At 35.7% G+C, this 27,765-nt stretch overlaps 1 protein-coding gene across 4 annotated transcripts in view; it reads left to right on the forward strand.

Moving 5' to 3' along the window:
- Positions 1–27,765, forward strand: part of Pak5 (p21 (RAC1) activated kinase 5) — a 342,537-nt gene that overhangs the window by 34,142 nt on the left and 280,630 nt on the right. For 3 of the 4 annotated variants that reach the window (XM_074074352.1, XM_074074353.1, XM_074074354.1), the window contains exons 1-2: positions 290–639; positions 25,315–25,361. The gene's annotated coding sequence lies outside the window, so the exon portion shown is untranslated. Of the gene's footprint in view, positions 1–289; positions 640–25,314; positions 25,362–27,765 lie in introns of those variants that run through there. The other variant, XM_074074350.1, reaches the window with a different exon arrangement.

Raw genomic sequence — 27,765 nt, forward strand, 5'->3', positions numbered from 1 at the left:
ACAGACATAATTTTGTGAGAAAAAAAGAATATAACCTTTGGGGAATTTGTACAGACACTTCTGTGTAGGATAGTATTGCTATTATACCCTGACATTAGTAAGGTTATAGAATAGACACTTGTATGAGTCAAATATATTTGCCTCTCCAGCAATGTGATTACAGAGTAAAAATGAAGCAGATTATCTAATGCTAGGTAGATTGAATACAGCAAATTAGAAGCCTGTGGGTGTAGAGGATATGATACATATGGTCATTTTTGTATGTGTCACTAAAGCTTCTCAGGGTGTTCTGTTTTCTCTTTCACAATCTGTGTAAAGATCTCTCCTTAGCATAAAAATTTCCCTGAGCTATGCTTTAAGAGTTAATCTATATTTGCAGGAGAACACCTAGTTGAACTTGGAGGCTTTTTTTTTCTAGGAAGGTACTAAAAGACTTGCAGCCATCTCCAGATTTTTCTCTTATTATCTAGAAAGTGGATGGAGGACCAGAAAGAAGCTATTGGTGGGGACGTGAGATCCTGGTGGTTAAAACATAGAGAAATAAAGAGATAAAACCATGGAGGATACCTGGAAAAATGCATGAATGAAGAAGACCATCTGTCACCCAGGAAGATGAACTCTGAAGGCTTGACAAGAAAGGTAAAGCTCTGTTTTTCACCAAGCTCCAGTCTGTGTGTATTTATAATCATCTCATAGTGCTCATAGTGACTTTGTTTACATAGCATTATCCCACACCTTTTTGTCCTTAAATTTTAGGTATATAACTTATGGCTTGTATGACTTTTTATAACCTCATTGAATGAATAAATAAAACAATGTGGCCCTTTCGGAAAGCAGGGGAAGATGTTTCAAAAGAAAAGTTAAAGGTCTTGCTGAAGTGAGTTGGGATCTGAACTTGAAAAAAGTATCTTGGGATAATGGAAAAGATTTAGAGGAAACTAATTTGGAGACCTAGAGAAAATGATAATAGTCTGATCTACTTGGTATGTATATAATTTAGGATGGAGATAGACATGCAGAAAACAGAATAATATTAAAGATAATGAAGACAAAGACAGATGAAAACAAAAGGTGTAATAAAGGGGAAAATGATAGATCCTCAATACTACTATAAATATTGATCTAGAATATATCAGCACAAAGATTTGAAGAGAAAGAAGACTGCAAAAAGGCTAGACTAAGTATCATTACATTTTATTTGTGGTAACTAAGCCAGTTCATTTGTATTGTTCGAGTATTTCACTTAAGAAAAATTAAATTGTTGCTGCTGGTTATTCACATACATTAATTTTCAAGGTGTCCACAAAAACCTCTAATGGATTGTTCCAAAACTTTCCCAGATACAAAATCATACTACATGACTTCTTGTACTCTAAATTTTAAAGTAGAAAAGTACTGAGAATATTTAAGAAACTTTCTCAATTAATATGAAGAAGCCAAACCATAACAAATCTGGAGCTCAATCTTAAGGGAAAAATGATTTCTCAGGTCTACAGTAATATAATTCTTGCAAAGAATCATTGGTGGATTATGACAGAAAAAACTGCTCATTGTCATGTGGTACAGCTCCATCTGCTATAGTTTAGCAAATGTCCAGATGGATTCCATTTCTGGTCTCCAGAAAGATGAAACCAATCAACATGAGCAAGCCGTGTCTCTGATTTTCCATCACAATCATCTAGAAGAATCACATTTTTTTTATTCTACCCATATTTCTTGTCAAAAGACCTGTGGTTTTATTTTTAACCATAAAATCTGTCTCTGAATTTTTGAACAAGAACAATGTCGATGGTCCGTTTTTCCTCGTTTGTTTTTTTCTTTTTTTTATGGTGTTGAGAAAGTCTACTTTGAAAACATCTATTCTCTTTCAAAATTCTTACATTCAGTTTCCTGAGGCACAATTTATGCTTTGGTTTATTATGGGATTTTAAAGCACTTACCATATTATTATTACTTGAAGAGTACCTGACATTCAGGAGCCAAAAAATGGCTTGAGTTGGAAGGCCACACTGATGAGAATAAGACCTATAAAAACAAATTTAGGCTTGAGAATTTTTCCCTCTGTACTTATAAGACTTATGTCATCTCTTGTTCACATAGGTTAAAATTGTATGACTGTTTCTATATGTCTGATGCCAAAAAGAAAGACCTACCAATAGAATTCTAATTTGTAAGTATTCACAGATAGACATTCACACACACACACACACACACACACACACACACACACAGGAATAGGTTCATGCTGTTTATCTCACTATGTTTTGATTTTACGTATTTATTTTTTTTTAATTTATAAAATTTTGACCAAAGTACGAGTACAAAAGTAGTCTTAGGAAAACATTGGATTTCTCTTTCATCCCAATAATGACTATTTTAATCTAAAACTTTCTACTGGAAGTTACTTACAGTTTAGTGTTTTTCAAATTCTCATTTCACGTTTTGGGATTTATGAGTAGAAGAATGACAATTGTTGCAAATATCTCTATTCCCACTACTGTTTCTTCAGAAATAATGCTTCCGTTTTATTTTGAGCATGTGGCCATTTTGAATAAATTCTGTTTCCAGCCTCCCTTGCAGCTAAGTGTGGTTACATGTCCAATGGGATACATCCCAAGATAGAGTGTACAAATTCTGAGACGTGTCCTGTATCTTTTCTTCGAGTCTCCAGCTTTCCTTTAGGCAGTAGTGAAAGACTGGAGTGGCTGGAGTTCCAGCAGCCAAAATAGATCATAAGGCAATTTTGAGAATGAAAGCCATGCCTTACACCAGAAGCACCATTTTAACCCTGGGTCAACACCCATTAATTAAGCTTATTTAAGCTTGAGAGCAAAAGAAATTTCTATTTTATAGCCTTGTTGGAATTCTTTATTACCCCTAGCCATAGATAATTGGAAAGTGTCCTACTAATGCAAGATGATGCTAGCAGATGCTACTTCCAACTAAGATTCAAATAGTAGTAAGTGTAAATGGAATGCAAAAATTTAAGAGCACTAATTCAGTACACTCATTGGGAAGTCATTTTTATTAAAAAAATAAAACCAAAAGAAAATGAAGTGTTGTGCATATTATTTTATTCTTTAAGAATTTTTTCTTGCTGGGCACAGTGGCTACTTGGGAGGCTGAGATCAGGAGAATCACCATTCAAAGACAGACTCAGCAAATACTTCATGAGACCCCATCTCCAAAATAACCAGGGCAAAATGGACTGGAGATGTAGCTCAAGTGGTAAAGAGTCTGCTTTGCAAGTATGAAGTCCTGAGTTCAAACCCCAGTTCGCCCCCAAAAAAGAATTTCTTGTTTTTCCAAGTTCCTCTTCAGCATCCCATCTAACAAAACTAAACTTATATAACTCAGCACCAAAAAATATGACTTCCGACTTTCAGCACCTGTGATTTTTTTTTTGCTCGATCTGGCAACAGAAACTGCTCTTTCTGAAGACAGGACATGCAGAAGGTGTTAGGAAATTAATATGCATGGCCCAACTTGGGAGAAGCCCTAAAGAATGCCTAAAAGGAAAAGAAAGAAAACCCACAGTTAGAAGGTACAACATATCCCCAACAGATATGGGACACTGATATGGTACTCAACAGAGCTACAGTCCCTTATGCTGAAACAGTGACACCTTATCATGCTAAGCAGTTGCTCTCTTGCTTGAGCTATTCTGCTAGCCCTGAATGTGGATTTTCACTTTAAACTGGAGTGAAGCAGTCTGATTGTCTGAGCTGTTTCGAAGGTTTTTCTTTTTTAATGGGTATGGGTTTTTTGTTTTGTTTGCTTTTTGGTGGTTCTGGGGTTTGAACTCAGGGCCTCACATTTGCTAGGCACGTGGTCTACAACTTGAGCCACTCTGCCAGATTTTTTTTTTTAAATCTTCACTCTTGAATCCTTTGTACAGTATTGGTGGGAAAGCTATAGTTTCTCCTTAGACCTAATGATATAATTTATTGTACTGTCAGCTGTTGAACATCAAGGGAGCATGGTAATAAAGTATAAATAAATGGTGATTTAATTTGATTAAGTATGATATATATAGGACTGAAGTGACAAGGTGAAACCCCCTTGGATTATCAATATACTTTTTTAAAAAATGAGGGTCAGAAGGGTAAAATAGGTCTTTTCTTGGGATGAGTTCTAGGGGGACAGGGATTGGCATAAAAAAAAGGGTGAATGAAGGTGAATATGGTGGATATATTTTGTATTCATACATGAAAATAGAAGAATGAAACCTGTTGAAATTGTTCTAAGAAGGGAAATTTGACAACATATCCCCCTGTGCAACTATTACATGCTAATAAAAAATTTTTAAATGGTGCCTCCCATATTGGCATATTCTTACTTAGTAAAAGACTGAAAGGAAACCAGGTACATATCCCTAAACTCCTTTGCATTATGAAGCAGATAAACTCAGAGGTATTTTGTTTTATACTGGTTCCTAGAGCTTCCTGCTGGGATAAAGATATGGTCATCCAGAGTAGTAACTGACTTACTATCATATCATTTACTAGCTATCTTCCTTCCCTTGCCTCACTTCTCCACTCCTCTACCTTTGTTTCATAGGTTCATTCCTAAATAAACTATCGCACAAGAATCTTTATCTCAGGATCTGCTTCCACGAGTGCTGAAACCAAGAAAAATATTTACATATTTCACAGGTGGCAGTAGAAACACTTATGGATAGGGAAATGACATATAAACACTGAAATGACACAATTGAAAAGCACCCAAGAGTATTGGTTCATCTTTCTTTTTTTTCCAGGAGTCAATAGTAAAAGAGAATAAGGCTGTACCATATCCCTTAAAAACTGTTTAATAAATGATATGCTTAGAAAACGCTATCCTAAGACTCTGAGAAAAGTATGTTCCTACAACCTTTATTTTTTTAAAATTTTTATTCATTTATTCACATGTGCATACATTGTTTGGGTCATTTCTCCCTCCTGCCTGCCCCCTCTCTCCTTCTTGCCCCTCACTTCCAGGCAGAACCTGTTCTGCCCTTATCTCTAATTTTCTTCAAGACATAAACATAAAAATAAAGATAAAGAATTTTTGCTAATTGAGTTAAGGATAGCTATACAGAGAGATTCCTAGCATTGCTTCCATGTACAAATGTGTTACAACCCAAGTTGATTCATCTCTGACTGATCTTTACACTGCTTCCTGATCCCATTCTCATGTTGACCTCTGTCGCTTTAAGGTTTCTGTATTAGTTCCTCTGGAGTGGGGATATCAAATAATTTCAGGTTTTGGGTTTAAAGTCCAACAACATTGCTGTATTTGCCCTAGATCTAAAGTCCCCATATGAGGGAGAACATACGATTTTTGGTCTTCTGAGCTCGGCTAACCTTGCTCAGAATGATGTTCTCTAGTTCCATCCATTTACTTGTGAATGATAAGATTCCATCCTTCTTCGTGGCTGAATAAATTTCCATTGTGTATAAATACCACATTTTCTCGATCCATTCATCATTAGTAGGGCATCTTGGTTATTTCCATAACTTAGCTATTGTGAATAGTGCCACAATAAACATGGGTGTATAGCTGCCTTTGGAGGAACCTATGTTGCATTCCTTTGGGTATATCTACAGGAGTGGGATTGCAGGATCAAATGGCAAATCTATGTTTAGATTTTTAAGAAGCCTCCAAATTTTTTTCCAGAGTGGTTGCACCAGCTTGCATTCCCACTAGCAGTGTATGAGAGTTCCTTTTTCTCTACATCCGCGCCAACATCTGTTGGTGGTGGTTTTTGATGATGGCTATTCTAACAGAGGTGAGGTGGAATCTTAGTGTGGTTTTAATTTGCATTTCCTTTATGGCTAGAGATGGTGAGCATTTTTTCATGTGTTTTTTTTTTTTTTTTTGGTCATTTGAATTTCTTCTTTTGAGAAAGTTCTGTTTAGTTCAGTTGTCCATTTCTTTATTGGTTTATTGATTTTGGGAGAGTTTTGTTTCTTAAGTTCCCTGTATATTCTAGTTATCAGTCCTTTGTCTGATGTATAGCTGGCAAATATTTTCTCCCACCCTGTGGGTGGTCTCTTCAGTTTAAAGACCATTTCTTTTGTTGTACAGAAGTTTTTTTTTAATTTTATGAAGTCCCATTTGTCCATTCTTTCTCTTAGTTGCTGAGCTGCTGGGATTCTATTGAGGAAGTCCTTGCCTATATCTATTACTTCCAGAGTGTTTCCTGCTCCTTCCTGTAGTAACTTCAGAGTTTTGGGTCTGATATTAAGGTCCTTGATCCATTTTGAATTGATACCACTACGGGGTGATAAACATGGATCTAGTTTCAGTTTCTTGCACATGGATAGCCACTTTTCCCAGCAACATTTGTTGAAGAGGCTGTGTTTTCTGCATTGTATATTTTTGGCACCTTTGTCAAAAATGAGGTGGGTATAGTTGTGTTAATTCATATCTGGGTCCTCTATTCTGTTTCACTGGTCTTCCTGTCTGTTTTTGTGCCAGTACCATGCTGTTTTTATTGCTATTGCTGTGTAATATAGTTTGAAGTTGGGTATTGTGATACCTCCAGAATTGCTCTTTTTACTGAGCATTTATTGCCTTGGCTATTCATGGTCTCTTGTGTTTCCAAATGAACTTTAGGATAGATTTTTCAATCTCTGTGATGAAAGTCATTGGGATTTTGATGAGAATTTCATTAAACATGTAGATTACTTTTGGTAGTATAGCCATTTTTACTATGTTGATTCTACCAATCCATGAGCACGGGAGATCTTTCAATCTTCTGTAGTCTTCCTTGATCTCTTTCTTCAGGGGTTTGTAGTTCCCCTTGTAGTGTTCATTCACATCCTTTGTTAAATTTATTCCTAGGTATTTGATTGTTTTTGAGGCTATTGTGAATGGAATTGTTTCCATACATTCCTTTTCAGTTTGTTCGTTGTTGGTGTATAGAAAAGCTAATGATTTTTGTAAGTTGATTTTTTATCCTGCCACCTTCCTATAGGTGTTTATGGTGTCTAAGAGTTTTTTGGGTATAGTTTTTTGGGTCTTTAAGGTATAGGATCCTATCATCTGCAAATAAAGATATTTTGACAGTTTCCTTACTTATTTGTATTCCTTTTATTCCTTCTTCTTGCCTAATTTCTCTGGTTAGGAATTCCAGTACTGTGTTGAATAGGAGTGGGCATAGTGGACACCCTTGTCTCGTTCCTAATTTTAGGGGAAATGGTTTCAGTTTTTCACCATTAAGTATGATGTTGGCTGTAGGTTTGTCATATATAGCCTTTACAATGTTAAGTTCATTCCTTCTATTCCTAGTTTTCTTAGAGCTTTTATCATGAAGTGGTATTGGATCTTGTGGAAGGCTTTTCTGCATCTATTGAGATGATTAAGTGGTTTTTGTCTTGGCTTCTATTAATGTGCTGTATTACATTTATTGATTTGCATATGTTGAACCACCCTTGCATCACTGGGATGAAGCCAACTTGGTCATGGTGGATGATCTTTGTGATGTGTTGTTGATTTTGGTTTGCCATTGTTTTATTGAGGAATTTTGCATCAATGTTCATTAAGGAAATTGGCCTATAGTTCTCCTTTTTGGAGGTGTCTTTGTCTGGCTTTGGGATGAGAGTAATATTGGCTTCATAAAATGAGTTAGGCAGTGTTCTTTCCCTCCATGCTGTTCTTGCTTTTAAGGTTTCCATTGAGAAATCTGCTGTGATTTTGATGGGTTTACCTTTGTATGTTATTTGGTTTTTCTCTCTTGCAGCCTTCGATATTCTTTCTCTATTCTCTGTACTTTCTTGTTGTAATGATAGTATGTCATGGGGTAGTTCTATTTTGGTCAAGTTTATTTGGTGTCCTGGAGGCTTTCTGTACCTGAATGGGCATAGTTTTCTCTAGATTTGGGAAATTTTCTGTTATTATTTTGTTGAATATATTACTAATTCTTTTTGCTTGTACCTCTTATCCTTCTTCAATGCCCATAATTCTCAGGTTTGGTCTTTTCATGGATTTGGTGAGTTCTTGCATATTCCTTTCACAGGACTTGAGTTGTCTGACTAATAGTTCCTCAGTTTTTCCTTTAATTATCATTTCATCTTCAAGTTCTGAGATTCTGTTCCATATCATGGGTCACTTCCTCTTTAATATTGTCAATTTTTATCCTTAATTCATTTATCTCTCTATTTATGGTGTTTTCTGTCTCCTTTTGGTGTTTATTTAGGGCTCCTATGATTTCATTTATTTGTTTTTGTGTTCTCTCATATTCTTTGTTTTCTTGGAATTTCTTGCATGCCTCCTGTACATTTTGGTTAACCATGTACAGTAACATCTCTATGCAATTCTCTGATTGCTTGCAGTATTTCTTCTTTCAGGGTGTTCTTGTTATAGTTGGGTTCCTTGGTATAGTTTATCTTTGTTTTGTTGGAGTCTGGAACTGGGTATCCATTTTCTTCATTTCCCTCTGAATCCTGTACTAATTTATTTTTGGGGGGGAGAATGTTTTCCATCCCTTTTTCATCTTCCCATCATTATACTTGGTACTGTTTCTGTCCCTGGTCTATGTGTAATTTAGTATTAGCTAACTTACAATAGTAAAACTAACAAAACCAAAAAAGAAGGAGAAAAAAGAAAAAGCCAAAAAAAAAAAGGAGAACCACCAAAGGAATCAATAGGGAGAGATGGTGGACAATCAAACAATGAACAAGACAAGAAAACACTTAAAGAAAAGAAAAAAAAAGTAAAAAACAAAAATCCCTTTTTCTGGAACAGTAGAGTTTCAGTCTTAGTATTTCTGTTGTTACTACTTTAGCATCCAGTCCTATTTGTCTGCATCCCCTAGGCAGGTTTGGAGTCAGTGTCTGGTGGTGCTGGAGCCCTCCTGTGGTAGGCCACTGCCAGTATGCTGGTGGGCCAGCAGGTCAGTGGCCTGCTAGACCAGTAGGGCAGTGAGCAGGTTGCAACCTGGTGGGCTGGTGGGTGGCAGCCCAGCGGGGTGGTGGCCTGGCAGGTCAGTGGTGGCAGTGTGGAGGTGGTGGCCCACCTGTTCTTTCAGTGTATCATGACATGAGAAGTCTTCCATGGGCTAGGGTTTCAGGGTGCCAAAGTTTCAGCTGTCCCTTGTGCTTTACCTCAACAAAGTGTGTCTCCAGCATCTCAGCAAGGTCCCTGATTCAGGAGCTCATGCAGTCTGCATTTGTGTCCCAGTCACCATTTTTGATTCTCCCCCTAGAACCTTTAAATAAGATTAATTAGCTCAAGGTAGAAGCAAATTACATTAATTCATTTATGAAGAGTATAAAAAGGAATCATTCTGCTTATTATTTCTCCCAGTATCTACAAAATGCTCATATCTACAGCATCTAATTATTAAATATTTGTTGAGTGAAGTGTATTGGAAGATGAATTGTAATAAAATTAGCAGATTGGTTGATCAAAGACACTCTTAAGGATGGAAAAGCAAACCACACAGTTGGAGAAAATATTTGACATAGATATACAATAAGGGAATCCAATCCAAGTGCATAAAGAATTATAAATCAATTACAAAGGCACAAACGCGTAGAAAAAATGACAAGAGTAATTCATGTTGCAGATCTAAATAACAAGCACATGGCAATTTGCTCAATGTCATTGATCATCAAGGCAAGGCAGGTCAAAACCTCAGTGCAGCAGCATAGTTTCAAGGTAGATTGTTTTAAAATAAAAAGAGAGATAATGCTAAGTATTGGCAAAGATGTTGAATAGTTAGAACACACGTACATGGCTGGTAGGAAGGTAATTGGCATAGCAATTTTGGAAAATTTTTTCAAGAGTATTTAGTAAATAAAGCTCAGCATATGCCTTCTCTGTACCTCACATGATGCCACTCCTGGGTATGCAATCAGCAGCCGTGAATTCACATGTTCATCAAAAGACATGAACCGTGATATACAGAGTGACAATATGGACAATGACCCCACACTGGGGATAGCCCAAATGTCCATCTGCAGAAGAATGAAAATGTAAATTGTGGCATAGCCAAGAGACTATTCTACAGCAATGAAAATGAATGAACTACAACTGCACACAGCAACACCTTTGATTCTCATAAACGTATTTGAGTGAAATAAGTCAGTTACTAAAGAGTATCTTTAAGAGATGGTATGATTTTACAAACATAGTGTTTGAAAATAGCCAAAACCTCTCTAGGCTGATAGCATGATGGTAGGGAATCATTTTAAGGAAGCAAGAAGCGGTTTCTGAGGTGCTAGTGTCTCAGGGATCCCTTGAGCAACACACTTTCTTGAGATTTTCTGGAAGAACAACAGAACTCAACACAAAATTATAGCCATGACTAAGATTAATTATAGCAAAGGATGCATGTGGGAACAACAAAAAAACAATATATAGTTGGCCTTTCAAATCTGCAGTTTCCATACCCACAGAGTCAACCAATTGTAGATCAAAGATTTTTGGAAAAAAATGCATGTGTTCCAAGTCTGTATTAAACATATAAAGATTTTTATTCTTGTCATTATTTATTAAACAAAGCAGTATAACAACCATTTGCATAGCATTTACATCATATGAGGTATTATTAGTAATCTAGAAATGGTTAAAAGTATTCAGGAAGATATGTGTAGGTTATATGAAATGCTGTACCATTTTATAAAAAAGACTTGAGCATCAACTTATTTTGGTATTTGCAGGGAGTCCTTCTACCAATCCCCTCTTGATATCCAGGGACAACTGTATATATGCCAAGGCTAGGAAGTCACCAGTAGTCTTTCTTGTCCTTCCCCTACTGGTAACTCATGGATGCAACTTCTCCAGCTGTGAACTGCAGACAGATGTGAATTGTCCTGGACATAGGCACAAAATTTGGGGTCCAAAGTTCTTAAATGCAATTGGTAATATCCCTGCCATATTACCAGTCATTGTGCAAAAATCCCAAACCAACTTCTTGATGCACATGACAAATTTTCATGTTTACTTTAACATGCTGACAACTCGGTTCATCTTGACCCAGTGCTTTAGGCAAATAGACTAATATCATTAGCCAGTCACTATGTGAACACTCCTGTAATTTAATTTAGTTCTCAGAGTTAACCAAGGATCATTACCATGGCTACAGAGATAAATGAAGACATAATGAAACAGACCTGCGTGTTAACGCCTTATGCTCACTGGTAAGGTTAATTTTCTTGCTCTGGGAACTGATTATATGAGTATGTTTACTTGTCTTTTCTTTTCTTTCTTTTTTTTTTGGGACATGGTCTTACTATATAGCCCAGGTTGGCCTCAAACTCACAGTCTTGCTGCCTTAGCCTCTCAAGTGCTGAGATTACAGATGTGCACCACCATGTCCAGCTTGAGTATGCTTAGTTTGTTTATAAATACACATAATACTTCAGACATTAAAAAAGTTGTAAGGTAACAATCCAGAACCATCAATTAGAGCTCATTTGAGAAAATACTTTCCCCTAAGTTTCTGAAAGATTATTAAAACCCTAGGAAATTATCAAAATAATATTAGGAAGTCATTGGTGAATATGAAGTTGAGGCAACTCTAAATCTAAATATTATTAAAGTGATGTTAATAGTGAAAAAGTGAATTAAATTCATGATGTCAAGTTTCAGAATATGTTAAAGTAGGCATGTAGCACTAATTTTATAAAAAGTGTCTTTGAATGTTATGACTATTCTTTCATATGTTCAAAATGATCGAAATAGCCAAATTGAAAACAAATGTATAATTAGATGCAAACTTTTACAAATTTAATTGATTGCATAATCTATGTTAAAAATTACCAAAACCAATTTTTAAGAATTAATTTTTTTAGAATAGTTTTAGGTTCACAGTAATGTTGAGCAGAAAATACAGAGATCCCCCAAGCATTCCCGTGTCCTAAATATGTATAACCTACTCTATTCATCATCCTTACCAAAAAGCACATTTTTTACAAGGCACAAACCTACATTGGTACTTCATCTACAGTCCATAGTTGACATTAAGCTCCTGCTTCGTATTGAATATTCTGTGAATTTAGGCAAATTTATCATGATATGTATTCAGCATTATGATATCACATAGAGTAGTTTCAAATGTTTACACATTACATCTTTAATTTTAAAATTGAACATTTAAATATATGTGGAATAGAAATTCAATAGATCTGTGTATGGTTCTATCTTCTACTTATTAGTGATATGACTTTAAACAAGTTCTGTAACATGCTTTCATATGTATGCAATAAAAAGAGGCAATACCTTCAATGATATAGTCTATGGGGTTCTTTAACCAGTACAAATTTATGTTTTAGTAAATTACTGCTACAATACAATTGACTAATTCAACAAATATTTTGTGAATCTACTAAGACTAAGGCAATGCTGGGAACACACAGGAGTTTTACTTTGTGGAGCTCTGTTTGGTGATCTGGGCACACATACAACACAACTCATAGCAGGGGATGAGGTCAGAGCAGGACTGGAGAATTGAACAAGACTGCAGGGTTCAAGTAGCACCTGAAAGGGACATGGATGAACTATAGGATTCTAACAGAGAATGGAAGAGTATACTAATACCATGGGAACACTTACACAAAGGCTTCCATCATGACAATATCAGTTAAATAGAAAATAGTCTAACTTTAGTGGACTGGGGATTAAGAAACACATGGAGAAACAAGGAAGAAAAGAATTAGAATCAAATCATGTAAGATTTTAGCCTCTATTAAAAGACAACTAATGAAGTTTAATACGTTTTTAGGATGAGGGAAAACATAATTCAATCTGGCTCACTGATTCACATTTCCCAAATGTAGCAGGTTGGCTTGCCCAAAGCATACTTTGAGATACAGCTTGGCATTTAGGATGTGTATTAAAGAGTATCCTGGGGAAAAAAAAACCTGAGGATGGAGAAGAAGGAAGCACAATGGTGCAGAGGGAGAAGGTGAAAGTGGTGCAGACTACCATCAAACTTGAGACAATTCCTGAAAATGCTGAGTGCTGACCGTAGCCCAAGGGTTATCTAAAAGAACTAAATCATTCCAAGAAGGGGCATCTGAGGGGCACATTGTAACATTTGCCACTTCAAATTTGCATTTTAGAATCATCCAGGGGATGTGAGAGACTCAAATTTCACTATAAATTAATAAACATGACAGGCTGACACTTTCATTTCAAATAAATTTCTCAGATGATTTTGATGTAGAGAAGTTTGATAACTTTTATTAAACATTTATTCAAAACCATTAAGAAAAGACAATGGGTCAGATCTGTGGTCTTTGCTTGTGGTACTTCTCTCCTACCTCAAAGTGCCTTCCTTTGATTCTCACAATCTCTATGGAATTAGCAGAACTTTCCTTAAACTAGTTTAGAAAGCCAGGTGGTATGCCCAGGTCACACAGCTACTAAGTATTACTCAGGCTCAAACTTGCCCAGCTCTACTCTAAGACTCTCTCTCTTTCTCTTTCTCATCTACTAAAATTTTATTATGGTGTAGGTCATATTTTTCTTAAAACAAGATAAATGTCCTCACTATCCTCAGAAACTTTTCCAATGTTATATTACTGACCTTTCTTACAAAAATAAATTTTTATCCCTGTCATGGTAATTCACATAGTGCCAGCTTTGATCCTGGCAATACCTTTTGCTTTAACTCACAAGACCAGAGACAGAAACAAAACTGTAACGCTCCCTCATCTGTTTTCTCTGAATAAATCCCTCCTAGATCTTCATAAGACTGAATGGGTTTTCCAGAAAAAGTCAAACCTATTAAATTCCCTTTCAAGAGGCAACTGGGGATTTAGGTACCATCAATGAGAATGTGCCTCAAATGAGGAAAGCAAGTTAAAATAAGCATCAGGTAGGCTTAATAGGCAAAGAACCTGGTATTTTTTTCGGTGTGAGCAGGTAATACCTTTATCAAATCTCTGACCAACTCTCTGATCCTCTCTGAATCATCAGTTCTGTACAAAGCAAATAGAGGTGCCCTATAGATCCTCAAAAGAAGCCATACTGCACTCCATGATGACAGGTTTACTAAATGGCAAGTGAGTCATAGTATTCTATCACGTGGCATGGTCCAGGGACAATGACTAAGACACTATACAAACACTACTGGCAGATGAGGTTGCAATTTATCTTCCATCTTTCTAACTCAAAATTAAACAATGGTTTGCAAATGCATAAGGGAACAGTCTTTACATGGTGATGTTGAAGTGATGTTTTTCTTCTTACGGAAAATATTTGGTGCTGATATTCATCATCACGCTGGGATTTCAGCAGGATAGGAGCAATTATATACACTTGAATGTTACCAACTTTCACAAGTGAAATGTTCTAATGCTTGGCTGGTGTGTCTCATACTTTTTGAGTAATAATACAGAAGCAGTAGATGTTTTAAGTTTTGAAAATTTGGCAATCCAATTCAGAATCCTTAACCCAGCTCATGGGTGAAGTTTGACCTAAATCATTCAGGGGGATTTCATACAGATTTCACAGACTTCCACTGAAGTTCATGCCCTTAAAGGTACATGGGTTTCCCTTTCAGAAAGAGGAAAGAGCTCACTAAATTGGATAAAGTAATTTACTGTGGCTGCAGGCCACTGGCACTTACATCTCAATTCTACAGAACTTTAGCTATACTCTTTAACCCATGAAAACTCATCATTTCGTCACTGATTTATAATGCCACCGTTTTTTATAAGTGAAATTCCCATATGTATTTGGGTTTATTTCTGGATTCTCCTTTTTGATCTATCAATTTCTATTTAATGTGCTGATTCAAAAATGTTTTCATTTTGGCTTTCTTCAGGCTTAGAAAAAAAAAGGATTTCTACAAGTATTTGTCAATGTACATTCCTTTCCCCCTGGGAAAGTGGGAAAGCTGCTGCCCATTTTCTTCTCTAGCATAGCTCCCAGAGAAATCTCTGGGCACCTTTTTTTGGTGCTTTTTATGGGCCCTTCTTTCTCCACTTTCTACTCATGTTGGTGTTTCCTGAATTTCATTCTTTGGCTCTTCTCATAGCATATAGCTTTCCTGGGCAATCTTAATTACATCTGTGGTTTCAGACAATACCCAAACTGTCTTCTTCCAGATTTATTCTTCATACCACTTAGAACCTTACCATTTTGGCATGTCTGACACCTGAAGTTTTTTCAGCTTCTCAATCTCAACACATTATCAAAGTTAAGTCCTGTATCTTTTATTCCAAACCCATTCTTTTCTTTCATGAATTATCTCTGCCAATAGCAACACAATCCATATAGTTAACCTAGTCAACAACTTGGAAATAACCTGTTACATTTTGCCTCTATCATCTACACCTATTTGGATTCAACATCTTCCTGATCTTGCTCCTTTAGTACCTACTGAATCCAATTCCTTCATCATACCCTACCTGATTGGCGTATTTAAGCCTTTATTATTCTCAGAGGCTACACCCATAGCCCTTTACCTAGAACCTTGTTCTAGTCTAACCCATGTCAGAAAGAATGATATTTTAAAGTGGTTAATTTAGCTAATTATGTCATCCTTAAGATGTGCCAATGTCTCTTGATAATCTTTATGATGAAATTAACCTCCCAAAGCATGGCATTTGAGGCCCTTCACCACCCACCCCTGCCTATCTATCTCTCCATACTTATTGATTGGCCCTCACATACCCAACATTTGCTTTTCGTTAAATGCCCTCCCATGTCTGTGGGCCTTTATAAATCCTGTTCCCTACACCTGGGACAGTAGTGCAAAATTATGTCATAACTCATCTGACCTACCTGAATTTCCCTGAAGCCTCAGCTCAAGATTATTTCACTTTGTAAGCATTTTCTTGTGACATGTCCAAATTAGCTAAGTAAGGTTTGTTTGATCTTTGCTTTCAAAATGCCTATGAAGCAGAGCTACTCTGACATGTTATTTATAATATTTATATTTTTATTAACTGTCTTTAAATAGACTTTGAGTTTATGGATGACAAATGTTCATTTGGGGGTTACAAAGACTACCTTAGTGATTGACATAAAGGACTATGTTACCAAACATGGGAGCCATTAACTAAATGAGTCTACCTAGATGTAAACATTTTTAAAATTAAGTTTCTCAATCACACTAGCTATGTTTCAAGAAGCAACCACATAGGGCTGGTGGCTACTGATTAGACTATGCATATATAAAATATTTCCATTTTTACAGGAGGTTTTGTTGGGTAGCACTGATGCAGGATGTGCCTAGTAAATACTGGTAACATAACACAAATATATGACCTTTTTAATTGAATTTTTATTTATATAATTGCAGATATATATTTAGTTGTAAAAAATAATACAGAGATCAGTTATTTTATCCTATTTTCCAATCTTGTGAAACTACAGTATATTATCACAACCAAGATACTCATTTTGGTACAATTCACTGGTCTTCTATAGGTATTCCTGTTTTTTCTTATACTCATTTCTCTGTGTGCATGCATATGTGTTTGTGTGCTGCATATTTAATTCTGTACAGTTAAATCACGTGTGTAGGTTTGTGTACTTACCACCACAGTCAAGATACAAATAGTTCCCTCATCATAAAAATTCCCCTTGCTGCCATTTTATAACCACGCCCACCTCCCTCCTCCACCTCTCACTCCTTCCTTAACTCCAGCAACCACAATCTGTTCTGCTTTCTACATTTTTGTCATTTCCAAAATGTTATGTAAATGGTTATATACAACTTACAACAATTTAGGATTATTTTCCACCTGCATAATTCACTTTCGGTTCATCCAAGTTGTTGCATGTTATCAATAACTTGTTTCTTTTTATTGCTAAATACTATGTTGTGGCATTTGTGTATCACAGTTTATCTGACTATTCACCTATTGAAGGACATCTAGGCTGTCTCCAACTTTGGGCTATTAGAAATAAGATTAGGATGGTAGTTATTCTCTGTGTTTCTTTTTGAACATAAGGTTTCATTTCTCTAGGATGATTCCTGACTTAGTCCATTCTGGCTGCTATAACAAAGTGACAAAGATTGGGTAGATTATAGCAATTTATATTTCATGGTTCTGGAGGCTGAGAAGTCCAAGTTTAATGAACCAGAATATTCATTGTCTGGAGAGCACCCACTTCCTGGTTCATCTGCAGCCTTTTCACTGTGACCTTACAAGATGCAAGGGGGAAGCAGGCTTTTTCAGGACTGTATAAGGATGGTAATCCCATTCACAAGGGCCCCTAATCCTAATTACCTCCCAAAGACCATCTAACATCCTTTTGTGTGCCTATTTGCCATCTGTAGATCACCTTACATGAAATGTCTGTTATTGTCTCTTGACCATTTTCTATTTGAATTATTTTATTTTACTCTGTACTATTGAATTTTGATAGCTCTTTATATATCTTATATATCAGATATATGGTTTGTAACATTTTTTTCCAGTTTGTAGCTTGTCTATTCATCTTTATCTGTGCTTTCCCAGAGAATATACTTTTAAATTTTTATGAGATTCAATTTGTCAATGTTTTAATGGATCATGGCTTGGGAGTCAAAGCTAAGAAACTTTTGCCAGACCTAGATTCTAAAGATTTTCTGTTATGGTTTTTTCCTAAGAGCATTTATGTTTTGCTTTGAAGCCCATGACCCATTTTGAGTTAACTTTGTACAAGGTATGTGATTCACTATTTATCTGCTTGTTTGTGCTTTTATTGTGGTAAAATGTGTGTTAAAATACAGCATTTTAGCATTTAAGTATATTGTTCAATGGCATTACGTGCATACATTTTTTGTAATTGTCACCATTCTCCATCTTCAGAACTTTTTAATCACCCCAAACTGAAACTCTGTACCCATTAAACAATAATTTTGCATTGCTTCTTCCTCCAGCCTCTGGTAACCACTATTTAACCTTTTGATTCTACGAATTTGATGATTCTAGGTTCGTCCTCTAAGGGGAATCATACAATATTTGGTGTTTTTCTTATTGCATTTAACACAATACCATCAAGGCTCATCAGTATTATAGTATGTACTGGAATTCTATTAGTTTTAGGTCTGAGGAATGTTCCTGCGTTTGTATATAACATATTTTGTGTGCTCTTTCATCTGTCGTTGGACATGCAGGTTTTTTCTCCTTTTGGGCTACTGCAAATACACTACTATGAACAAATGTGTTGCTAGAGTACAAATATTGGTTCAAGTTCCAACTTTTAATTCTTTTGAATATATACCCAAAAATAGAATCACTAGACTCTATGGCAATTTTATGTTTAAGTTTTTAAAAAGAACTTCCCATAGAAGTGGTGCCATTTTGTGTTCCCACTTACAGTACACAGGGTTCCAATTTCTCCATGTTCTCACCAAAATTTATTACATTGTGTGTGTTTGTGTCTTTCAGTAGGCTAAAGTCAGGTCCAGGCATCATAGCTGACACCTGTAATCCCAGCTACTTGGGAGACAGAGATCAGGAAGATTGCAGTTAAAGGACAGCCCAGGTAAAAAAGTTAGGGAGCTCCTATTTCAACAACAAAAAAACTGGTCATGGAAGTGCATGTAACCCAAGCTACGTGGGAGGCCTTAGGTAGGAGGATTGCAGTCTGAGGCCAGCCCTGGACAAAAACACAAGACCCTGTCCAAAAAATAATTAAAGCAAAATACGAGAGTAAAGCTGGATCTGAGGCCAGACAAGGCCACACACTGTGCTCCAGGCCAGGCTAGATTATAGAACACCACCCAGTCTCTAAAAACAAAAAAGAAATAGGAGAAAATCAGGCTCAGGCTAATGGCTGTGAAGTAGTGTTGCACTGTGGTTTGGATTTGCAGTTTTGGTTAGTGACATTAAACCTCTGTTAAAGTGTTTATTAGCCATCTCTATGTCTTCTTTGGGGAAAAGACTACTTAAGTTCTTTTACCTTTTTAAATGGGTTGTTGGGCTTTTGTTGCTGTTGTTGACTTGTAGGAGTTCTTTACATATTTTAGATATGAATCCCTTATTAGATATACCATGATCTGCAAATATTTTCTTCCATTCTATGTGTTGCCTTTTCAGGACTGATTGTGACCTCTGAATAGAAGTTTTAAGTTTTAACCTAGTCAAATTTTTCTAATTTTTTGTCTATACTTTTGGTGTTCCATTTAAGAAATCATCACCAAATTCAATGTCATGGAGATTTTGTCTTGTGTTTTCTTTAATACATTTTATATTTTTTGTTCTTATATTTAGGTTTTTAATTCACTTTAAGCTAATTTCTATATATGGGAAGGACCTAAATTCATTCTTTTGCATGTGGTTGTTCAGTGTTGTCAATACTATTTGTTGAAAAAACTGTTCTTTCCCTATTTGTCTTGTAAATCCTGCTGAGAATCATTTGATCATATTTATATAAGAGTTTATTTCTGGACTCTATTTCATCTGCCTATGAATTGGACTTTAGGTTAATACCTCACTGTTTTGATTACTGTTGATTCGTAGTGAGTTTTGAAATCAGGAAATGCAAGTCTTCAACTTTATTCTTATTTTCCTAGATTGTTTTGTATATTCAAGTCCTTTGTTATTCCTTATGCATTTTAGGATAGATTTTTCTATTGATACAAAAACACTTTTTTTGGATTCTGGTAGGGATTACGTGGATTTGTAGATTGTTATAGGTAGTACTGATATTGTAACAATGTTAAGTCTTCCAATCCATGAACATGGGATAACTTTCTAATTATTAAGTTATTTGTTTGATTTCTTTAACAGTGTTTTGTAGTTCCCAGAGTATAAATCTTTTACCTACTTGAGTAAATTAATTCCTAAATATCTGATTCTATTTACTTATTTATTTATGGTACTGCGGCTTAAAGTCAGGGCCTACACGTTGAGCCACTCCACCAGCCCTTTTTGGTGAAAGGTTTTTCAAGACAGGGTCTTGCAAACTAGTTGCTGGAGCTGGCTTGCAACAGCGATCCTCCTGATCCCTGCCTCCTGAGTAGCTAGGATTACAGGCATGAGCCACTGGCACCCAGTAAAAATATCTTATTCTTTTTTATTGTATTGCAAATGTAATTGTTTTCTCAATTTCTCTTGAAGACTGTTCATAGTCAGTGTAGAGAAATGCGACTGATTTTTGTGTGTTAATTTTGTGCCATATTTGCTGAATTTGGTTAATTCTAACCTGTGTGTGTGTGTGTGTGTGTGTGTGTGTGTGTGTGTGTACCCTTCAGGATTTTCTACATAAAAGATCATATTGTCTGCAACCAAAGAAAATTGTATTTCTTCTTGTTTGGTTTGGATGCTTCCCCCAGTTAGAAATGAAAGAGGTAGAAAGATGGCTCAAACGCCAGCACAGGGTTTATTGTTCCGGAAGGAGCCCTGTGGAGGGGGACCCCAGCAAGAGAGCTGGAGCCCACAGCTGCTTACAGACTTGGAGCAGATACAGGGGAGTGGTCTGGAGATCTGGAGGGGAAATCCTGCTGGGTGGAAAAATTCTTCAGTAGTGGAGTCAACCATCCCTAGGGGAAGCTAGAGGAGTTAAGTGGTAATTAAGTAGATAAATTGCTCAGCTCCGGACCCCCTGGCGAGGTGATGGTTTGTTATTTCCTTGTGGTCTTTCCAGTGGGTGGTGGGGTGTCAGTAAGCTACCTGCAAAGGTGGGTGTTCCAATCCCAAGGTGGCTTCCTTTTGTTCACCCTAACACTCCCCTAATTCATTGCTCTATCTAGAATTGCTCTATCTAGAATATTATGTAGACTAGAAGTGGTAAAAGTTGGCATCTTTGTTTTGGCTCTGATCTTAGAGGAAAAGCTTTCAATATTTCACCACTGAGAGAATGTTAGTATAAGGAGATTCATCTTTTCTTTTGCTATGTATATTCAGTTAGTGCAGCACAATTTTCTGAAATGTTGTTCTTTCTCCATTGAATTGCTTTTTTCAACTTTGCCAACAATCAATTCATATTTAAGTCTATTTCTGTTTCTGTATTCTCTTCTATTGATCCAAGTGTCTATCCCTCAGCTAACACTGTGCTTTCTTGATTACTGTAGAAGTAGAGCAAATCTTAATATGGGAAGAAGTGATACCTCCCACTTATTTCTTCTTTGTCTAATTGTTTAGCTATTCTAAAACCTGTCTGTTTCCATATATGCTTTTTGCTTATAGCTACAAAATCATATGGGAATACTTTCAAGAATTTTACGGAGCATATAATGCAATTTAGGGAAAATTGACATTTTTGCTATGTTGAACCTTCTAACCTATGAATATGATATATCTATTTTTTGGGTCCTCTATTGATTTACTTCTATTCTGCAGTTTTCAGGGTACAGATCATGTACACATTTTGTTAATTCTATACTTTAGTATTTTGTTTCTTCGGAGTGATTTTAAATGGTATTGTGCTTTCAACTTCATTTTCCATGGGTTCAGGGTTAGTATACAGAAACGTAATTAATTTTTATCTTGTATCTGCAGTTTTGCTGAACCTTCTTACTAGTTCTAGTAGTTTCCTTGCCACTTTTATGCATACAATCTTCCTGCCTGCAAATATTGAAAAATCTCTCTATTCTTTTCAAACACCATGACTTTTATTCAATTTTCCTGCCTCATTTCAGTGGCTAAAATTTCCAGTAATAGGCTGAGTAAGATTGGTGAGAATATTCGTGCTTTTCTTGTACCATACCTTAGGAGGAAAGCATTTAGTCTTCACCATTAAATTGGATATTAACTGGAAGTTTTTCAGAAATGATTTTTATAAAGTTAGATGACTATCCTCTATTCCTAACTATGTCTCCCTACCTAACAGTGTTTGAATTGGCATACATAAATTGCACTTAGTGAGGGGATATACTGCTTTACTTCCGCATATGCAATACATACTGTACTTTGATCATACTTTATTGTTGAAAGTTTTTTATTCATTTATGAGTGTTGTAGTTTGTCTAACACTTTTCTTTATCAATTGTGATCATATAGTTTTTCTTTTTGAGTTTGTTAGGATGGCAAATTACATTGATTTATATTTATATTTCAATATAAACCAGCTCTACATACTGGCACAAACCACTTGATAATAATTCATAATTCATTTTACAAATTTTAAGATTCAGATAAATTTCTTTTTGCCATTTAGCATCTAAGTTCATAGGGCTTTGCACATTGTTCAGAGTGCTTTTATTTTTCCTACTGAGTTTGGTTTTGGTATGAGGATTAATGTTGATGTCATAAGATGATTTGGAAATTGCTGTATCCTCTTCAATTTTTCTGGAGAATATTGTGTAAAGGTGGAGTTAATTCTTCTTCTGGTGTTTGCTAGATTTCACCAGTGAAATCATCTGCACCTGGAGATTTCCTTTTTGGGAGCTTTGTAATTATGAATTCAATTTTATCAATGGTTCTATGCCTATTCAGATTATGTATTTCATCTTGGCAGTGTATGGATTTAAGAAATTGTCTACTTTTTGTAAGTTGTTCAAATTTATCAACATGAAATTGTGCCACGTGTTTGCTTAAATTATCATCTTGATGGTTTCAGGATATGTAGTTATAGCCCCTATTAATTCCTGATACTGATGATTTGTGATCTCTTTTTATCTTTGTCTAAATGAATCACTTTAATCAAGGCTTATTTTAATTATCTATTTTCATATTTCATAATATTTTAATATGCCAGAAAAATACATAATACTTCGAGATAGTTTGGAAAAATCATGATTTATTTTTTAAATATGTGCATTCATTATTTTTTCAAGAGATTCTCAACAATATGCAGAAGAAAACAATCAGCCAAAAAAAAATCTTTCCATCAAAAAATCCCCTTGCTTGCCAACTGAGGCCAATAGGAAAAGGGGACCAGGAACTAGAGAAAAGGTTAGATCAAAAAGAATTAACCTAGAAGGTAACACCCACGCACAGGAAATCAATGCGAGTCAATGCCCTGTATAGCTATCCTTATCTCAACCAGCAAAAACCCTTGTTCCTTTCTATTATTGCTTATACTCTCTCTACAACAAAATTAGAGATAAGGGCAAAATAGTTTCTGCTGGGTATTGAGGGGGTGGGGGGGAGAGGGAGGGGGTGGAGTGGGTGGTAAGGGAGGGGGTGGGGGCAGGGGGGAGAAATGACCCAAGCCTTGTATGCACATATGAATAATAAAACAATAAAAAAAATTTAAGAAAACAGAAAAGATGCTAAAATGCATCTAGTAAAACATTCCCATTACAATAAGGAAAAAAGCTGTGTGCAGCATGGTAAGAATGAATATGGGTTCTGTGCATTGGCAGGGTTCATCTTTAATGCTGTTCATTGGCACCTGTTACTGTATTTAACCCCTCCTAACTGCCCTCTTCCTATCTCCCCATTTTAGTGACTTACATTATAATATTTATATTATCAAGGCTTATAATATTTATAATATATATGTCCTATTAGGAAACCTTCGGACATAGTTTCTTGGTTATAGATTCATTCTAAAACAGATGAGACAATCACTGTCACAATATTTGACCACAGCTTTATCATTCATGAAATAAAAAAATTAACTCTTAGTTACGTGACTTTTGTGGTGGAGTAGCATTTTGTAGAGGTTTATGTCTCTTATATATCCTGATTTATTGTTTGCTTGAGAATAACTGACTATTTCCTTGAAAAACCTGAAAAGCAGACAAAACAGGCAGAACAAACATGCTTGCGCCACTCTTTCTTCTCCTCTGTCACTGTTTGGTGCAGTGAAAATATCTAAATATAGCCTTTTTTTTTTCTCTTGTACATAAGTTGCTTTTTCTGCCTGTATATACCAAACAGTTTTTGTCTCAAATTTTATAACTTCAATATGGTATTTCAGGGTTAATTGCTCTGTATTGACTGTTTTCCCCCGGAGACAATTGTGTTTTTTGGTTTATAGATTTAATATTCTCTATTTCAGGAAATTAGCCTCTATATTTTTATTTCATCTTTTTAAATTAATGAATCATCTTTTTAAATTAATAGAATCATCTATTTCATCTTTTTTAATAAATGAATTTGTTTTTATTGACGGAACAGTTGGATATAGCTATGTGTGCAACATATTTTCGATATGTATACCTTATCTTTTTTTGTGGTGAGAACATTAAAAATCTACTCTCTTAGATTTTTTTACTCAACAGACATTCATTGAGTGGATAAAAACTGTGGCTTATAGTCTCTGAATTATGTTGATTGGAGCCCACTGAGGGAGACAAATCAGCATGACCTTGGTTGCCTGGGCCTTCCTAGCATGTGAGCACCACTACATAGTCCAAACAGGCTCCCCACAGACAGATGTCAGCAGTGTGAGACTTTTGGCATGACCTGGAAAGCTTAGCTAATTATAATGGGAAGAAGTTAGTAGAAGTCTATAGGAGTTAAAATAAACATAATTTAGAAGAATTGCTTGAGTGACTGATGCCAGCCTACTGCAGGTACACATTGTGCCAATTGTACTGACATTACTGTGTTGTTAGGTGAGGTCTACATGAAGATAATTTCAAGGCTCTTTTCCAAAGAGTTTGTCATAGATAGACAGAATGCTGTATGGTGATAGATATAACGAGATTGGTCTTTTCCATCAGGAAGTGTCATGAACACTTTTGTGATGACTGTGTCAGTTTGCTACAGCATGCCTGGTCACAAAGATATATACATTTTCTAATGACAAATCTCATGTATTTGTTTGCAATGAATACATGCCTACCTCCACCTATGGATAACCACAAATCTTTTCAAAGATTAAATGCACCTTGTGCCACATCAGATAGCTAACTTAATAAGCTATGATGAATATTTTCTTATTTTTTAATAGCAAAAGTTGTAAAATGCAATATCCTAGTAAATGTGTAAAAATCAGTTTTCTGAAAACAACACCCCCCAATTTATGGTTTTTGTCAATTTTTGTGGCATAAACATTTCCACAAAAGCTAATGGAGTTAGGAGGAGGTATGTATGACCAATCAACTCTTGCAAGCTGGTGCAAACTGTTTCCAACAAACTATTCATTATACATGTGTTGTTTGTCTTACAAATATGTTTCTATAATTACTTTTATATTTTATTTGTTAATAGCTCTATACATATCCATCACTGCATTTTCAGTTATGTTTAGTCTTTATTCCTATTCTTTTATCTTTTTAGTGGTTTAGTGACTTTTATTATATTATTTTTAATTTCTTTGAAACTATGGGAAAATATCTGTTGGAATCTTCTGTTTTTTAAGGGCAATTCTTTTTCCTGTGCATATTCTTCATATACTTGTGTTTGTGCATCATGATGCATTTTTTTTTACTTTCTCTATCTCTGTAATCTAAGTAATTGTTCTCTCTCTGTAATCTAAGTAATTGTTCTGCCTTATATGGAGTTCATATTGGTCTCATTATGATTGCATTTTGTCTTTCAGAGTTTCCAGCTATTTGCTGATGGATAGCATGGAGAAGGATAAAGAACGTAAGTGGGGCAGTCTGGACCTTGATTCTAGTGTTTTTGTCTTGAATATCTAATCCTCCACCAATCTACTATGTTCCCTACCTGTCAGGCATGACTTCACAACTTTTGATGTTACCAATGTTGACTGAAATTAGTTTCTCATGAAACATTGACTAGTCAGTAATTCTATTTTATTGAAAAATACTCTTCCAGTTACTATTAGTTGTTTCCCCTCAAAATTACAAGTTTCAAATATAGGTTTTTGACAATAGAGAAAATCATATCTTAAATGGTAGAGAATGAATCCATGCTAGTACAATAAATCATAATTAAATACCCTACATACAAAAGATGTATAGAGCTTGATAGTTTAATAGATTATGTACTCTCAATTCCTGATTACAGGTTACTTTCCAACTGTTGAATCTTAGAGCCAAAGAGAAAGGTTATTATTGATTTGAAAATAAAGTTTTTAATTAATTCCTCTGACAAGTCAGTAGAGTATACTTTGTACATTCAGAAGTGCTATATTCAACAAATGGATTAGCAGTGGTGGACAAAGTAATGTTTTGCCCAGATCTTCCTTAAGGGAAAGATTCATTACCTGCAGGGTCTACAGCGGACAAAAGGCTGTTAGCTGTCATCCTCTTCAGGCATCACTACAGCTTCAGAGAGGTTCCTGTCTCAAGTTCATGCTGATCCCCAGAGCAGTACATGCTCAGTGACTGATGTGTACATATAAAGGTCTGGCCATCTCAGACCAGCTGAGGGCAATTCTGAATTGCTCCTGAGCTTGCTAGAGGACTGGGTGAGACTGGAATTTGCCTGCATAATGGATTGGCTTCTATTTCTGCCCATCCTGCTCCCAATAGCTTCCACCCACAGGTGCTTGTCCTTAATCAGTATTCTGCATGCTGAACTCTAAAGAAATGGCATATCATACACAGATAACCCTTAGGACTTCATGCAATGCAATATGTACAGAAAACATATGATTATTCATCCATAATTTTTATCTTGCATAATTCCAAAATAAGCTTAAGGCAGCTAACAGTAGAGGCAATGTGCAAACAACCTTTATGTGTAACAGAAAAACTGTATCAAACAACTGAAGTTTGTTATTTAAAACCAAAATTTTAATTGATCCCAACCAATTACAAATAAATTGCATCTCAATGAAATATTTTCTGGCATTTGCATTGGTATGAGCACCCATATAAGGAAGTAAAGAATAGAAAATATGCTCGCAAATAATCATAAGAGCTGCAGTGGGGTTGGTGAGTAGGGAATTAGGGATATTTGAGCAATTTTGAGAATAAAGTGATGGATTAGAGACTATTCTTTTCAGTGGAAAAATAGAGTATGATATACCAGGACTTACTTATACAGGAATATTGAGGGAGAAAAGCAACCATTCATCTATCCCATGGTTCCTATTTTGATATGGCAGCTACTGCATTGAGAATACTGAGTAAAAGGAAAACAAGCAGGAGCTATCACTAACTAAGAAACTGTCTAAGGTTATTGAGTACAATAGGGTACAGAGAGACAAAAGCCCTTATTTTGTAATCTGCTATTCAGTTATAGGATCAAATACCACATGTTCATAAGGTTACTTGTGGGGTAGCTGAGGATGGACAAAGGTGTGGTGTGACTTCTTCATTTCCAGGACTGAAACCTCATAGTTGGTTTTGTGGTTGTCTTTCTATAACTATAATGTGAACAGTGAATATTCTTTTTTATTATAATTTTTTAAATTAGGATATATTCATCATATAGGGGGATTAATAGTGACAATTCTGATTAGGCTTATGTTAAACATTGGTTCATTGCCCCTATCGTCTCTTCCCCTCAGCCCCTTTCTCACCCCACTTAAAGCAATTGCAAGAGGTTTCTTTGTTCTATTTCACGTAGATATATGAAGTCCATCAACCATATGCCCTCACCTTAATCTACTGCATTCACCCTCCCCCCTCCAACTAGTGCCCCCACACTCACACTGTACCTATTTTACAGTCCTGTCTTTCATTATTAATATTTAAGTTGATGTTTGAAGGGGTTTCTTAATGTATCCCCACTGTGGGTATACTTTATTTTGGCCTGTTCAGCCCCTTCCATTACTCTCCATTATGCCTTTACCTCCCACTGGCCATTTTCAACAGCTGTCAATACATATCCTAATATCCTCTACCTTCACAGAATATAATGTTTTATGGCATTACTGATGCTCTATCATTCTCTATTCCTTTCCCTCTTTCCCCAAGTGCCATAGAGTAGTTTCACTATGACAAACATGTTCTACATATGAGTTTGTGTATGATCATGCTTGGTTTTGTGTATATGTTTATCTTTTGGATCTATCTGCCACATATGAGAGAAAACACGCAGCCTTTGTGTTTCTGAGCTTGGTTTACTTCACTTAACA

This window comes from Castor canadensis, chromosome 5, assembly GCF_047511655.1.
Source record: "Castor canadensis chromosome 5, mCasCan1.hap1v2, whole genome shotgun sequence".
Lineage (NCBI taxonomy): Eukaryota > Metazoa > Chordata > Mammalia > Rodentia > Castoridae > Castor > Castor canadensis.